Source organism: Ursus americanus, chromosome 8, assembly GCF_024610735.1.
Source record: "Ursus americanus isolate L20-20 chromosome 8, mUrsAme1.1.p, whole genome shotgun sequence".
Lineage (NCBI taxonomy): Eukaryota > Metazoa > Chordata > Mammalia > Carnivora > Ursidae > Ursus > Ursus americanus.
Window position 1 is genome coordinate 73,787,652 of NC_142134.1, and position 13,724 is coordinate 73,801,375.

Sequence of the window (13,724 nt, forward strand, 5' to 3'; positions counted from 1 at the left end):
ACCCAGCTCCATTTATATATCACTCTATATTTCTTTATGACATTTGTCCTATTTTTAAGAAGCTATTGTTCCTTGCATCTCATCTAAGGATGCCAAAAATTTCCTTAAAAAAGCAAAAGCCATTTCCTGCCACAGATCTTTGGCAAAGGTTTGTTCTTCCTCTGACTCTTCATAATAATCTTTGATAATCATGGTTCCAAGTTCCTGCACTGTGGTTGTGGTCACTGTTGGCATTCATATCCTTCAGGTGTTATGGCTTTCTCATCCTTAAATAAAAGATGTATCGAAGCCCAGTGTTTGCCAGAAGACCTCTGTATGAATGTTTCTTGACCTCAACTTCCTTCTGACCAAGTCCTCTTTTGTTAGGTATTACTATATACCAGTTGAACGTTCACAGCTCCTAGATAAATTCCACATTCTAACAGACTTTATTAACTGTGACTTTAATAGACTGAAGTGGAATTCTTCCCCAGGTGTTTCTGGATTTCTGCCTACATGAACCATTGTTGAATATGAAAAATAACCACCAGTCCCCTACATGTACTGCTACCAGGGACTTCCTATATTACTTTGCCTCCACAAAGGTGTAGAGATTAGATTTTTTCCACCTCAAGATGCTATGCGTTACTGCCATTGAAGCTCTCCTTCTACCCCCCAGGCCCTGTCCAACTGACTTTCAAGAATAACCATATCCGAAGTAGTAAACTAAATTATGAGAAGGGGGAAAGACCAGAACTTGCCTCATAAAATAGAAGAGCCACACGGCATAAAGGTGGCTCTGAAGAACAGACAGGAGGTGGCAAGCTGGCGGCCCACAGGAGGAATCTGACTTAGATGCATTTGAAATAGCACCATTTTTAAAATAAAATTGGTGCAATACTAAACAAACAAACAAACAAACAAATAAATAAATAAATAAATAAAAGCACAGAAACAAAATCCAGATTTCCAGCTTCTCTTGAATTATGGAAAGATTTGGCAAATCTGTGTCTGTGTTCTTGCAAGACAATTTGTTGTCTTTATATAAGGAGTATCTTCACTAGTTTGCCTCAGTCTTCTACCTGGACAACTCACTCATTTTTGCTACCTTAGGTGTTTGAATTTTTTTTAATTGAAGCTGACATATAATATTAAATTAGTTTTGGGTACAACATAGTGATTCAGCAGCTGTATACATTACAAAATGTTCACCATGATAAGGGTATAAAAATATTATTGACTATAGTCTATATGCCGTACTTTCATCCCTCTGACTTATTTATTTCATTAAAAAAAAGATTCGTAAATATGGAGAAAAAACTGGTGTTTGTCAGAGGGCAAGTGGTGAGAAGATGGGCAAAAATCAATGCTTGAATTTTCAACCCTATAAACTCGAGTTTCCCACTGTATTTTTTCCTAAGGCTGCCATGACAAATTAGCACAAGTGTAGCAGCTTGAAACAATAGAAATTTATTCTCTCACAGTTGTGACGATCAGAAGTCCAAAATCAAGATGAGACTTTCCATGCCTCTTCCAGCTTCTGGTTGCTCCTTACATTCTCAGCTCGTGGCCACATTACTCTGATCTCTGTCTCAGTCTTCACATAGCCATATTTTCTCTATGTGCCCTGTTTTGTCCTTATAAGAACACTCTAATTGGATTTAGAACCTACCTGAATCCAGTGTGATCCCATCTCGATCCTTACCTCAATTATATCTGCAGAGACCCTATATCCAAATAAGGTCACATTCTGAGGTTCTGGGTAGGCAAGAATTTCCACCAGGGAAGTCTTTCGGAGATACGCAATCCCAGAATGTAGATAATGAAAGAAGGATAATGACCCTTTCCACCTCTTCCCTATTGAAAAATTCCCAAAGAGTATACACAAGCCAACGGACAGTGCTCTTCTCTTCACTTTCATTGACCTTAAAGTTGGAAGAAAAAAAAAAATCCTCCTGGATCCAACCTTTAGTTGATTGTCAGTACAAGTTTATGGCTGTATTTTGAGTTTATATCTTCTTCTAAGCCTTCTTAGGTATTTTACTGCACATTACAGACACGCTGTACCAGGGGCTGTTAGCAGACACCATCTTAAGCCAGCAGTCAGTGAATCAACTTTATAAGCTGCAATTTAGAAAATAAGGAAAGGATGAGCTTTTTTTTCCCTCCAAGTATACTCCTCATTTCCTCCACCTCCTTCTGCCTCCGACTCCTCTCCCCAAGTGCATCAATCACATTTGTGACTTTAGAGTACCATGGGAAGAAGGATAGCATTGCCCTGCAGGTATAGGGCTAAAGACTCCGTGGGGCCGAGTGAGACACCATAATACAGCTGATGAGACCTTTAAAGTCTGAGCTCTAAAACTTTCATTTGCTAATGTTGCTTAAATAATGAAAACAATTCTAGGTTAGGAAAGTGTTAGTAATCAGCTCCACACAATAGCTATTGTCACTGATTTGTATATTTAATGAAAAAACTAATTACTACATATGCATTATTTTATTATGATTAATATACCATATCAAATGAGTGAGAGTGAAAGCTTTTAAGAACAAGAAAAATGTCTTATCCTAGGAAAACTGAAGGGAGAAAAAAAAAAGAAAGAACAAGTATCTTACAATTTTCAAAGCCCAGCTCTGGAAACCAAGGTTTAGAGCAGCAAAAAGACTTGCCCTAAGTCACCCCGCTGATTGGCAAGGAAATGGGAACTATATCCCAGGCTTCCAGCCTTCTAGATCATTGTTCTCTACATACATAACACAATTAAGTCATTTAAGCAAGTCGGGAATGTATCATTTTCCATACTAATTCCATTCATTCTTATGCATCTCTTTTCCAAATACTTTTACAAAGGACATTATGTCATTTGATTCCCACAATAATCCTGATATGGAAACGGTAGGTATCCTTTTACAAGTAAGGAAATAGAAGATAAAACCTTCCCAACCTGACACATTAATTCATTGAACACCACTCACCTATCCGACACGAGGCCTCCAAAAGCAAAGATGGCTCAGAACCTTGAAGTTAGTGTAGTCTGGAGAAGGAGAAAGATTGACCAGACACTACAGGCAAAGTGTCCTAACTTCTCAGGTGTGCCTGAGATGCTAAGGGGGTGAAGAACCAGGTAACAAGAGAGCAGAAGTTAGAAGAGGATTTACATCTGAACTGAGGCTAAAGGATAAACGTTCACCAACTACAGAAGAAAAGAAATAGAATGCCAGCTGAAAGGAGGGAATCACAGTGGACAGAAGACACATGGCACAGCCTTTCAACATGGCTTCTGGGAAGGGCACAATTCAGAAAGGAGAGCCACAGAGAGATTGAGACCAGGTGAAGAAGGCCTTTCTATGCTAGGGTGAAGAGTTTGAACTCAATTAGCTAAACAGGTGCAGGTTCGTAAAATAAGAGTGTGACATGATCAGATTTGCGTTTGGAATTCAAATGCACCCCGGGTTCAGGCAGGTAACAAAAAGGAAAAGTGCAAAACCACAGTGAGGAGAAGTGATGACAAACTGGAGAGAAGTCTGATGCCTGAGAGAAAACAAACAGAGGGTTTTAGAGGTGAGGGGAGTGGGGGGGTGGGGGGATGGGCTAGCCCGGCGATGGGTATTAAGGAGGGCATGTATTGCATGGAGCACTGGGTATTTTATGCAAACAATGAATCGTGGAGCACTGCATCAAAAACTAATGATGTACTGTATGGTGACTAACATAACATTATAAAAATAAATAAATAAACATACATAATCTCCTCCAGTCCCATCCATGTTGCTGCAAATGCTGTGTAATCATTCTTTCTGATGGCTGAGTAATATTCCATTGTATGTATGGATGACATCTTCTTAATCCAGTCATCTGTTGAAAGGCATCTCAGTTCCTTCCACGATTTAGCTATTGTGGACAATGCTGCTATGAGCATTGGGATGCATATGGCCCTTCTCTTCACTACGTCTGTATCTTTGGGGTAAATACCCAGTAGCGCAATTGCTGGATCACAGGGTAGCTCAATTTTTAACTTTTTAAGGGACCTCCACACTGTTTTCCCAACTGGCTGTACCAACTTGCATTCCCACCAACAGTATAGGAGGGATCCCCTTTCTCCACATCCTCTCCTACATTTGGTTTCCTGCCTTGTCCATTTTTGCCATTCTAACTGGCGTAAGGTGTTATCTCAATGTGGTTTTGATTTGAATTTCCCTGATGGCTAATGATTTTGAACATTTTTTCATGTGTCTGTTAGCCGTTTGTATGTCTTCATTGGAAAAGTGTCTATTCATTTCTTCTGCCCATTTTTTGATTTGATTATTTGATTCCCATGTATTGAACCATGAGAGATTGTGGACTCTGGGAAACAAACTGAGGGCTTCAGAGGGGAGAGGGATAGGGGAATGGGATAGGCTGGTGATGGGTATTAAGGAGGGCACGTATTGCATGGTGCACTGGGTGTTATACGCAAATAATGAATCATGGAACATTACATCAAAAACTAAGGATATACTGTATGGTGACTAACATAACATAATAAAGAATTATTATAAAAATAAATAAATAAACATACATAAATACATACATACATACATACATACAAACATAAAAAGAACTGGCTCCTATGGGGCTTCACCCGCCTGTTACTCTGTGTGAACCAGTGTGGTCCAGATCATTTGAATTTTCAAGAGAAACTGATAATGTGTATTTTTATGTAAAATCATCTGATTTTTCTATTTCAATATCTTATTGCAAAAAGTGTTTTGGACCAAAAAGAAAAAGGAAATGCAGCAGTGGGCTGCTTTTACCCAGTAAGCCATCATTTTGTCACTTGATCTGCATGCATGGTAAGAGTCTAGAGGCAGGGAGAACAGTTAGGGATCTATTGCAAAAGTATAAACCTAAGGCAGGGCAGCGAGGAAGAAAAGAAGGGAGAGAGACGGCTGACGTCAGAATGCAGAACCTAGGGGCGCCTGGGCGGCTCATTGGTTAAGCATCCGACTATTGATTTCAGATCAGATCAGGTCATGATCTCAAGGTCTTGAGATGGAGCGCCATCTTGGGCTCCGCACTCAGCGGGGTATCTGCTTGGGATTCTCCCTCTCCTGCTACCCTTCCCCACTCTTGTGCATGCACGCTGTCTCACTCTCTTTCTCTCTCTCTCTCAAATAAATAAATAAATCTTAAAAAAAAAGGGGGGGGGAGAATATAGACTAGAAGAAAGCCACCAAGCGGCAGATGGAGCAATGTGACTAGATGTTTCAACTCTGGTCTGTGATTTAGTCCTTGGTGAGATTGTTTGAAATATAGGCATAGGTTTTACTTTAAAAAAACACAAAAAATACAAAAACAAACAAAACATAGAAAGAAGTAGCAAAGAATGAGTTCTAAAAAGCAAGCCTCCAATACCACCCAAAATCAACTTCCCGTGAGCCCTCCAAGTTGAAAATGGCACACAGCAGCTCCAGTTTGGATTCAGAGCTAGGTTGAGAAAGAAGACTAGGGTTCTCTTTGTTTCTTTGCTTCAGCCTCTGAGGTATTCAGTTAATGTTCTCTGCCATAAAAAAAGAAATGGTTGGTCTCCTTTCCCTAACTATGCTGTCTCTCTGATTTAAGTACTTTTCACCTGTGAATGTCCTTGGTTACTCCTAAACTGTATTCTGTCCTATAAAAGGCACTAAATTAAAGACTGCTTTGGCTCTATGTTTTAGTGAAGTGATTTTGAAACGTGCTATAAGGTTGCTCCTCCCTTTAGAGAGCCAGTGAAGTTCATCTTAAATGTCACCTCCTTTCTGCAACTTGCTTTACAAACCCCCACCCCCACCTTTTTAAGACTCAGCTCAGACGACTTCTCCCCGATGAAGCCTTTCACACCATACCAGCACCCCCTGGCCACCTCGGATTGGGTCAATGCACCTTGACTATATAAATCATCATCATCTGTCACCATCTAATTAATTTCCACTCTTGAAAACCTATAAGCCATGCCCAGTACAGCAGCTAGACTGGTCTTCTTAAAATATGTCAAAGCATTTCATTGCTCAACTTAAATTCTCTGCTGGCTTTCCTCTGCAGTTAGAATAAAGTATAAACTCCTCTAAATGATTTACAAAACCCTGGATTATCATCCTGTCTGCAACTTCTGCCGCTCTTTTCTTTGTTCTAATGCTGAAGTACAACTGTGTAAGGACCTCAGTTGTTGCTCTCTGAAACCCACACATACACATGCTCTGAGGCCATGCTTCCCATGGGCTGCTCCTAGCCAATGGCTGAGAGGGAAAGATACTGAGGCAGTCTGTTCCTGGGGACATGGGAATCCTCTGGCCAACAGTTTGGGCTTGGGGACCCACCATCAACTGAAACTCTCTTAGGCTACATGGCACTTGGACTTTTCCTACCTGCCTGCCTTCCTTCCCTCTCCCCTCCGTTCCATGAGGAATGGCCTAGTTCCCTCCAGCCCCTTCCCCCATACTCCTTTAAAGGTCTGTATCTTACTTTTTCTCCTCCCAGAACCTAAGCTGACACCACAATACTTAACTAAATCTTTGTCTATTTTTGTGTATATATGTATATATTGAGTTTCACCACTAAAATGCTATCTCCTTGAAGGAAAGGCTCTTGTTAGATTCACTCACTGCCACATCCATAGCACAAGCACAATCCCTGCACTGAGCAGGTCCTTGTTAATATTTGTCCAATTTTGTACATAGGTCTATCAACACACTGACACATTATATTGAAATCATCCAGGGGCGCTTGGGTGGCTTAGTCAGTTAAGTGTCAGACTCTTGATTTCGGCTCAGGTCATAATGTCAGGGTTATGAGCTCGAGCCCCACATTGGGCTCTGTGCTGGGTGCAGAGCCTGCTTAACATTCTCTCTCTCCCTCTCCTTCTGCACCTCTCCGTGCTAAAAAAGAAAAGAAAGAAAGAAAGAAAGAAAGAAAGAAAGAAAGAAAGAAAGAAAGAAAGAAGAAAGAAAGAAAGAAAAAAGAAAGAAAGAAAGAAAGAAAGAAAGAAAGAAAGAAAGAAAGAAAGAAAGAAAGAAAGAAAAGGAGGAAGGAAAGAAAGAAAAGGAGGAAGGAAGGAAGGAAGGAAGGAAGGAAGGAAGGAAGGAAGGAAGGAAGGAAGGCTGAGAGAGAAAGAAAAAAAAAGGAAGAAAAAAAAGAAAAAGAAATCATCCATGTGCCTACCTTTCTCTCTCACTAGGCGGTAGAATTTCTTGAGAATATTCTATTGATGGGGTTTGTAGGCCCAGCGTGTAGTCCAGATCCTGAGGCACAGCAGAAGCTCAACTCATGTTTGTTCAGTTGAGATAACAACTCCTCCTCCCTTGCTCACTCGGCCCACACGCCCAGACAGCATGTGCTGAAACCCGTCTTCCACAATGCTGTCTAGTTTCCCTCACGTAGCACCTCCTGTGTCCTACATCTCTGCGAATGTGCCCACCATTCCCCCCGAGTCCATGAATTCTTCTTCCCTGGCCTTCTACCTCCCCTCAGCATTCCAGCCTACTCCATCACCAATTCTGTCCTTTTTCCCTCCTAAGTATTTGCTCATTTAATGCACTTTTCTCAATTTCTAATGCAAGCACCTGGATGGAGGCCACCATCATCTCTCTCCTTAACCAAAGAAACCCCCCTTCCTAGGCCCCTCGTCCTCCACATTTGCATCCCTCCCATGCATTTCCTATCCAACAATGAAGGTGTTCTTTCTAAAAGGCAATCTAATCACACCCTGCTTACAGCCCATTCCCATTTCAAAGTCTGCTGAGGAGGACTTTCCAGGCAGATGCACTCATTCCTGCCCAGCCTCCTTCCCCGCTCTAAACACATCTCACCTGATTTTTCAGCCACAGGAGCAGTTTGCTATGCCCAAACTACCTCCATCTTTCAGGAAAACTGTCTTTCTCTAACTCACTCCCACTCCACCACACTAATTTCTGCTGATGTCTCTTCAAGAAGCTTTCTAGAGACAGGTCCAGTCGGGGTAAAGTGGTTTTCTGTTGAATTCCTATAGAAACCTTAACTACTCCCAACGTGATGTTTGTCTTAGTCAATGTGGGCTGCCATAACAAAAACACCATAGACCAAGTGGCTTAAACAACACACATTTATTTCTCACAGTCTGGAGTCTAGAAGTCCAAGATGAGGGCAGATGCGGTGTCTAGTGAGAGCCCGCTTCCTGGTTTACAGATGGTGGTCTTCTTGCTGTGCCCTCACATGACAGAAGAAATAAGAGATCTCACTGGAGTCTCTTGCACAGGGGCATTAATTCCATCCCTGAGGACCCCACCCTCATGACCTAATTATCTCCCAAAGGCCTCACCAATACCAACACACTGGGGGGGTAGGATTTCAACAGATGAATTTGAAGGAAGACACATTCCGTCTATAATATCATTTATTACACTGACTTGTTTAATTGTACCTCAATTAAGCTGTGTGACTCGTGTTTTTAAAACAAAATTAAGGGGCGCCTGGGTGGCTCAGTCGTTAAGCTTCTGCCTTTGGCTCAGGGCGTGATCCCGGTGTTATGGGATTGAGCCCCGCATCGGGCTCCTCCGCTGGGAGCCTGCTTCTTCCTCTCCCACTCCCCCTGCTTGTGTTCCCTCTCTCGCTGGCTGTCTCTCTCTCTGTCAAATAAATAAATAAAATCTTAAAAAAATTAAAATAAAAAATAAAACAAAATTAAGATTTGACCAAGTTACCCCATTTCTTCAAATCCTTTAAAGATTCCCCCATCGCTTCCAGATGGGAATGTGCTCTCCTATATCTCATCTCCCCACTCCTTCCAAAGCTCTTAGCATTCCCAGCTATAAACATAGCCTCACCCATGCAAACTAGCTCACGATCTTTGCACGTATTGCTTCTTTTGCCTAGACTACCTTTCCTCCTCTTTCTTCCGGGCACTTGGTCCCCTTTCAATACCCATCTTGAGTATCCTCTCTTCCGTGAAGTCTTTTGATACCTCTCTCCTCCAGGTGGATTTGACCACCTCTTCTGTGAACCCATGTTATTTGCTCAAATTCCTATTACTTCATGGCATTTCTTGGTTTATAATTTTAACTTTGTGTCTGCCAGTGGACAACAAACTTCTCAAGGTAGCGTCAAGGTTTTTATTCAGCTTTCTTTTCCCAGTCCTGTTGCATGCAAAGAAGGTGGTCGATAGAAATTCATTGAGTGAACAAATGAATGAACAACTTCATCCATTCTTCAGGGATGTACAGTGTTTCCCCTCTCCAGTTATTCTATCTCCTATGAATTACAACAGACAGGATTGCCTTATTTTCTGAGCTCTATACATACATAGCAATACAGTCTTTCTTAGTAGGTTCTACACATCTAAAGAGCAGGGGAAAAGCTTTACAGCCTCTTTGTTTCCGTGCCTTGCACATGGAGGAGCTCAGTCTGCTTTTACTGACTGATAGTTATTGCTAGCTCTACTGTTCCTTTTTGATTCAGCAACTTACCGAAAAAATTAAAAAAGAAAGCCTTCTCAGAAATCAAACAACAAAATCACAAAATGTTCTTTTCTAAAAATAACACATCCCCAAAACACTCAAGGCAAGAGCTGTGTGTTTTCTCCTCTCCCATTAATGAGAGAAAGATACGACTTCCTCAGTTTTCATTTTGTCTGCGTCATATCTGTGTTGCCTGGAGATTTGTGGCTGTTGTTTCAAAAAAGATCAAATGACAACAGGAGATGGATGGTCTCCTTGATTAAAAAGTGGCACTCAAATACATCAGCTTCCTCAGATTCAAGGAGGAGAGGGTTATTTCACAGCTAGTGCCTACTCCAGAGGCACGAATCCCTGGGAGCAGCAGAGGCTGGCCATCCCCCATCCAGATCTGCTCGCACAGGACTCTTAGTGTGAATCCGTGTAGAGCAGAATCACAAGGGCTTAGGATTTGCTATTCGCTGACTCAAGATCATCTGCGTTCAAATCCCAGCTCTGAGGGTTACTAGCTCTGTGACCCTGGGCAAGTTCCTTAGCCTCTCTAAACTTCGATTTCATCACTGGGAGAGCGGGGAGGGGGTGATAATACCTAATGCAGCTGCTGGTGTGGTTGGACAAGATAACACAAAGCATTTAGCACTGCCTGCTTCTTAGTGCTCGGTAATGGCAGCCATTATCATTTTGTAGCCAGAACTGCATGTGTCATTGTAGCTACCAAATGTTGGACACTTACTAGGTGCTGTATACACTATGCTAGCTGTTTTTATATTGATGAATTTACTCACAAATCTCAAAGCAGTCTTTAATCGGGTTTTATCCTCATTTTATAGTTGGAGAAGCTAGGTTTCCATGAGGCTAACTCACTTATCCAATACCATGCACCTGTTATGGTGGTCTTTGTGGCAGAATGAGTTGCCCACTTTTCCAGAGTCCAAAGTTTCTGTTTTCTGTCCTCAATGAGTGGGCGGGAGCCAGAACCCTGAATCCCATACAACTCCTACAACTTCTGGAAGGATTTGTGACACAGCGGCAGTCTGGCCCAGCGGATTCCCATTAGTACCACTAACTTAGTAGTAATTTGGACTTTAGCCCCATGTGTCTCCTACGCTGGGCCCACATTTGAGTTTCAATGGTTCCTTTAATCACTTCAGTTGAAGAGTATTGGTCCTCAGATCTTCCCACTCTAAGGGAGGAAAAGGGAGGAAAAAAAAAAAAAAAAGCCAAAGCAGAAAATCCTTCCCTACCGTCACCACCGACCTAGAAGGGAAATGGCCTCAGCTGTCCTGCCTATACTCCTCTCCCACGGAAACATGATGGCCACAGGTTTCTAGAGACCACCCACGAAGCTGGAAAGACCCTCCCCCTCGGCCTTGTTTTGTCCCCACAGGACTCATAAAGAGTAAACCACTGGCCCCCCTTCTCTCCCCACCCCCCTAAAAAATATCTGACCTCTCCTTTTTCCTTCCTACTAAATATTCCCATCCACCTAGCACTGTACCTTTTATGTATTTGTCAATCAATCCTTTATCAGAGCATCCTCTCCGGGAAGTAATTGTGGGAGACAGAAAAAGGCCTTGAGCTCCCTCTAGAGGTTGATATAATGTGACCAACCCACAGGATTCTTGCCTTGACTTAGAGAGCTGCAGGTGGTGGCCAGGGGCAATGTCGCATTCATCTGTGTGTGCCTAGAGCCTTACAGGAATGAATTCAAACTAGCGTATTTTCCCCTGGAAAAGTGAACCAGGGCCAAGGTGTCAATTTCAACAACTCCCTCCAAGTGAGCAGATACAGAGACAACTGCTCTCTCCCACGGGAAGGCGGGTCACTTTGGCCCCTGGAGCCTGCTGCGTATCAGCAGAAAAGTGGAAAGCAACAGAGGGGCCAGCCATCTAACCCCCAGGCTGTGAGCTCTGGGGCCCTACCTGGCCTCTAGAGACAGGAACGGAGAGAGACAGGGGCTTCCTCCTGGCACCAAACACTGACCAGTGAGAGGCACCCAGGGTGATCACCTGCCTAGTGCCAAGCCCTGGAGCTGCACAAAGGCTGCCTGCCTCAGACAGACAAAAAGCCAGCCACTGCATAAAGCACGCTTGTGTCTGCAGCACCACTGGCTACATTTCCTGCTCCTGTGCTCAGCCCGTGCTTGGGAAATATTTGGTACTTGGTAAATATGTTTTTGGAATAATGTTGAAGGAGCACACACCTAACAGCTGTCCTGTGACTGTTGGCCCTATCTAGCGTAGAGCGCACTTGTTGTGGGTAGAAGTATGTCCCCCAAAAGAAATAGATTCCATTTCTAACTCACAGTACCTATGAATGTGACCTCATTTGGAAGTAGGGTCTTTGTAGATGTAGTCAAAGCGAAGAGAAAGTCATATTGGATTCAGGTTACCCTTAATCCAATGACAGCTGTCCTTATAAGAAGAGGAAATTTAGACCCAAACGCACAATGGCATAGGGGGGAACACCATGTGATGGCAGAGGCAAAGATTAGAGCGATATATCCAAAAGCCAAGGGACACCACGGATTGCTGGCAACCATAAGAAGCTAGGGGAGATGCATGGCATGATCCTTTCCTGGAGTCTCCTGAGGGAGTCTGACCCTGCTGGCATCTCGACTTCAGACTTGTGGCCTCCATTACTGTGAAATAATACATTTCTATTGTTTTAAGTCATCCAGTTTATGGTAATTTGATGTGGCAGCCCTCGCAAACTAATGCAGCACCTTACTCTTTTCTCAGCGCAGTGAAATGAAAATTTCAGGGCCCCCACAGAGGGAGTATTACATCTCTTATTCTCCCCGAAATAGCCAAACAACACCCAGTTGTTATTTTCACTGCTTCCAGTTCTCTGCCTGAAGATAAGGCGTTCCAGTCATGCAAACAGTTTGGGGCTTAGAATTCAAGGACATACCATAGAGGGGTTGCTGGTAATGTCAGCTAAAGCTCTGTAGTTCCCACAGGGCTTCTTTTCTAAGCAAGAGGAGAGGAGAACAGGAACAGAAATTATGGACACACTTCAATTCCCTCATGTGGGACACCGAGCAGCAGCTTTTCCCTAATCTCTTTGTAAAAATATATTTTGAAAAAGAAGACGCATTTCCCAACAATACAGGGCATTACAGACATTACATGCTCTCTGGCCTAGTTGCAGAAATAGCTTATCCTCTGCTTAAGGACAATAAACAATCGTCATGGTGTGTTAATCTCATATGCTTCCCAGGAGAAGGGAAAATTATCACATGGAAATAATAGAGGGTTTCAACAGCCTCCCTCCCTGCAAAAAGGGATTGTTCTCAGAGCCCTCCCTCCAAGGATCCCATCCCTCTGGACTGAGAGCTTCCCAGGAGAGGAACAGCCCCTTTTTGTCCTCAAATCCGTGATACCTGGCACCAGGATGGGCATCTTGGAGGTTCTCTGAAAAAATTGGGATGGAAGGGCTGGAGATGGACAGGGTCCACCAGTTGGAGGGATCTGAAGCCTCTAAGGTCTCCTGGTCCATCCTCTTCCTACCAAAGTCTGTAAAGAGATAAGGAGACTCTTTGATCTGAATTTTCTTTATCGGTTAACATTAATTCAAGGTTAAATCTTCCATAAAAACCCATTCATGCAATGACTGGGCTTCAGTGAAGCCAACTAAAGTGCCCAAGACAACATGTTTAAAAATCCTTTCCATTTAAGTCAGTCTGAACACAGCATTGTTCAAACCTACCTCGTTCTAGGATAGTTGCTTCTAATCGGCCCGACTCCTTGCAATCCCTTCTGTCAGCATTGACCTTGGGTCTCTACATTTGCTGACTCTCTTGACAGACTGTTATGTTGTCTTCCCAACAGGGCTCCTGGAAAGCCTCCATCTGGCCCAAGCCCCAAAATTCCCTCTGACTAGCTCTCTTGGAACTCATCCTGCCGAGTGGGATGGCTGCCCCTACCCATCCTGATTCTGGGAGTTGGAGTCTCTGCTTTGACTGCAGCAAGGAGTCCTGAGAGCACAGCCCTCCCTGACCTATGGGTTCTCTGCAGGCTGTGCTTGGTGGGTTCATTAACCAGCCACGTGAGCCGTGAAGCTCAGACCACCATTCGGAAACAAAATCTTCTCTCATTGCATCATTCAGGTTTTTGAGGCAATAGGAGACTTTAAGAGAACAGACTGGGCCAGATTCTAAAGAATTGTTTTATATTATCTTTTATTATTATTATTACTATTATTATTATTATTATTATTATTATTATTATTATATTATGTTAGTCACCATACAGTACATCCCTGGTTTTTGATGTAAAGTTCGATGATTCATTAGT

General features: G+C 42.9%; 1 long non-coding RNA gene across 6 annotated transcripts; it reads right to left on the reverse strand.

The window, feature by feature from the left end:
- Nucleotides 1–1,429: 1,429 nt before the first annotated feature.
- LOC123775869 (uncharacterized) lies at nt 1,430–13,336 on the reverse strand. 6 transcript variants are annotated; one of them, XR_015725588.1, is made up of 3 exons: nt 13,138–13,335; nt 12,812–12,944; nt 1,430–2,103 (listed from the first exon to the last, which is right to left on the reverse strand). It is a non-coding gene; the product is annotated as an uncharacterized LOC123775869 (long non-coding RNA). The 6 variants fall into 6 exon arrangements; XR_006775185.2 differs by lacking the exon at nt 1,430–2,103 and adding an exon at nt 8,042–8,601 and having other exon boundaries at nt 13,138–13,336; XR_015725589.1 differs by lacking the exon at nt 1,430–2,103 and adding an exon at nt 8,043–8,183.
- Between the last annotated feature and the right edge of the window lie 388 nt (nt 13,337–13,724).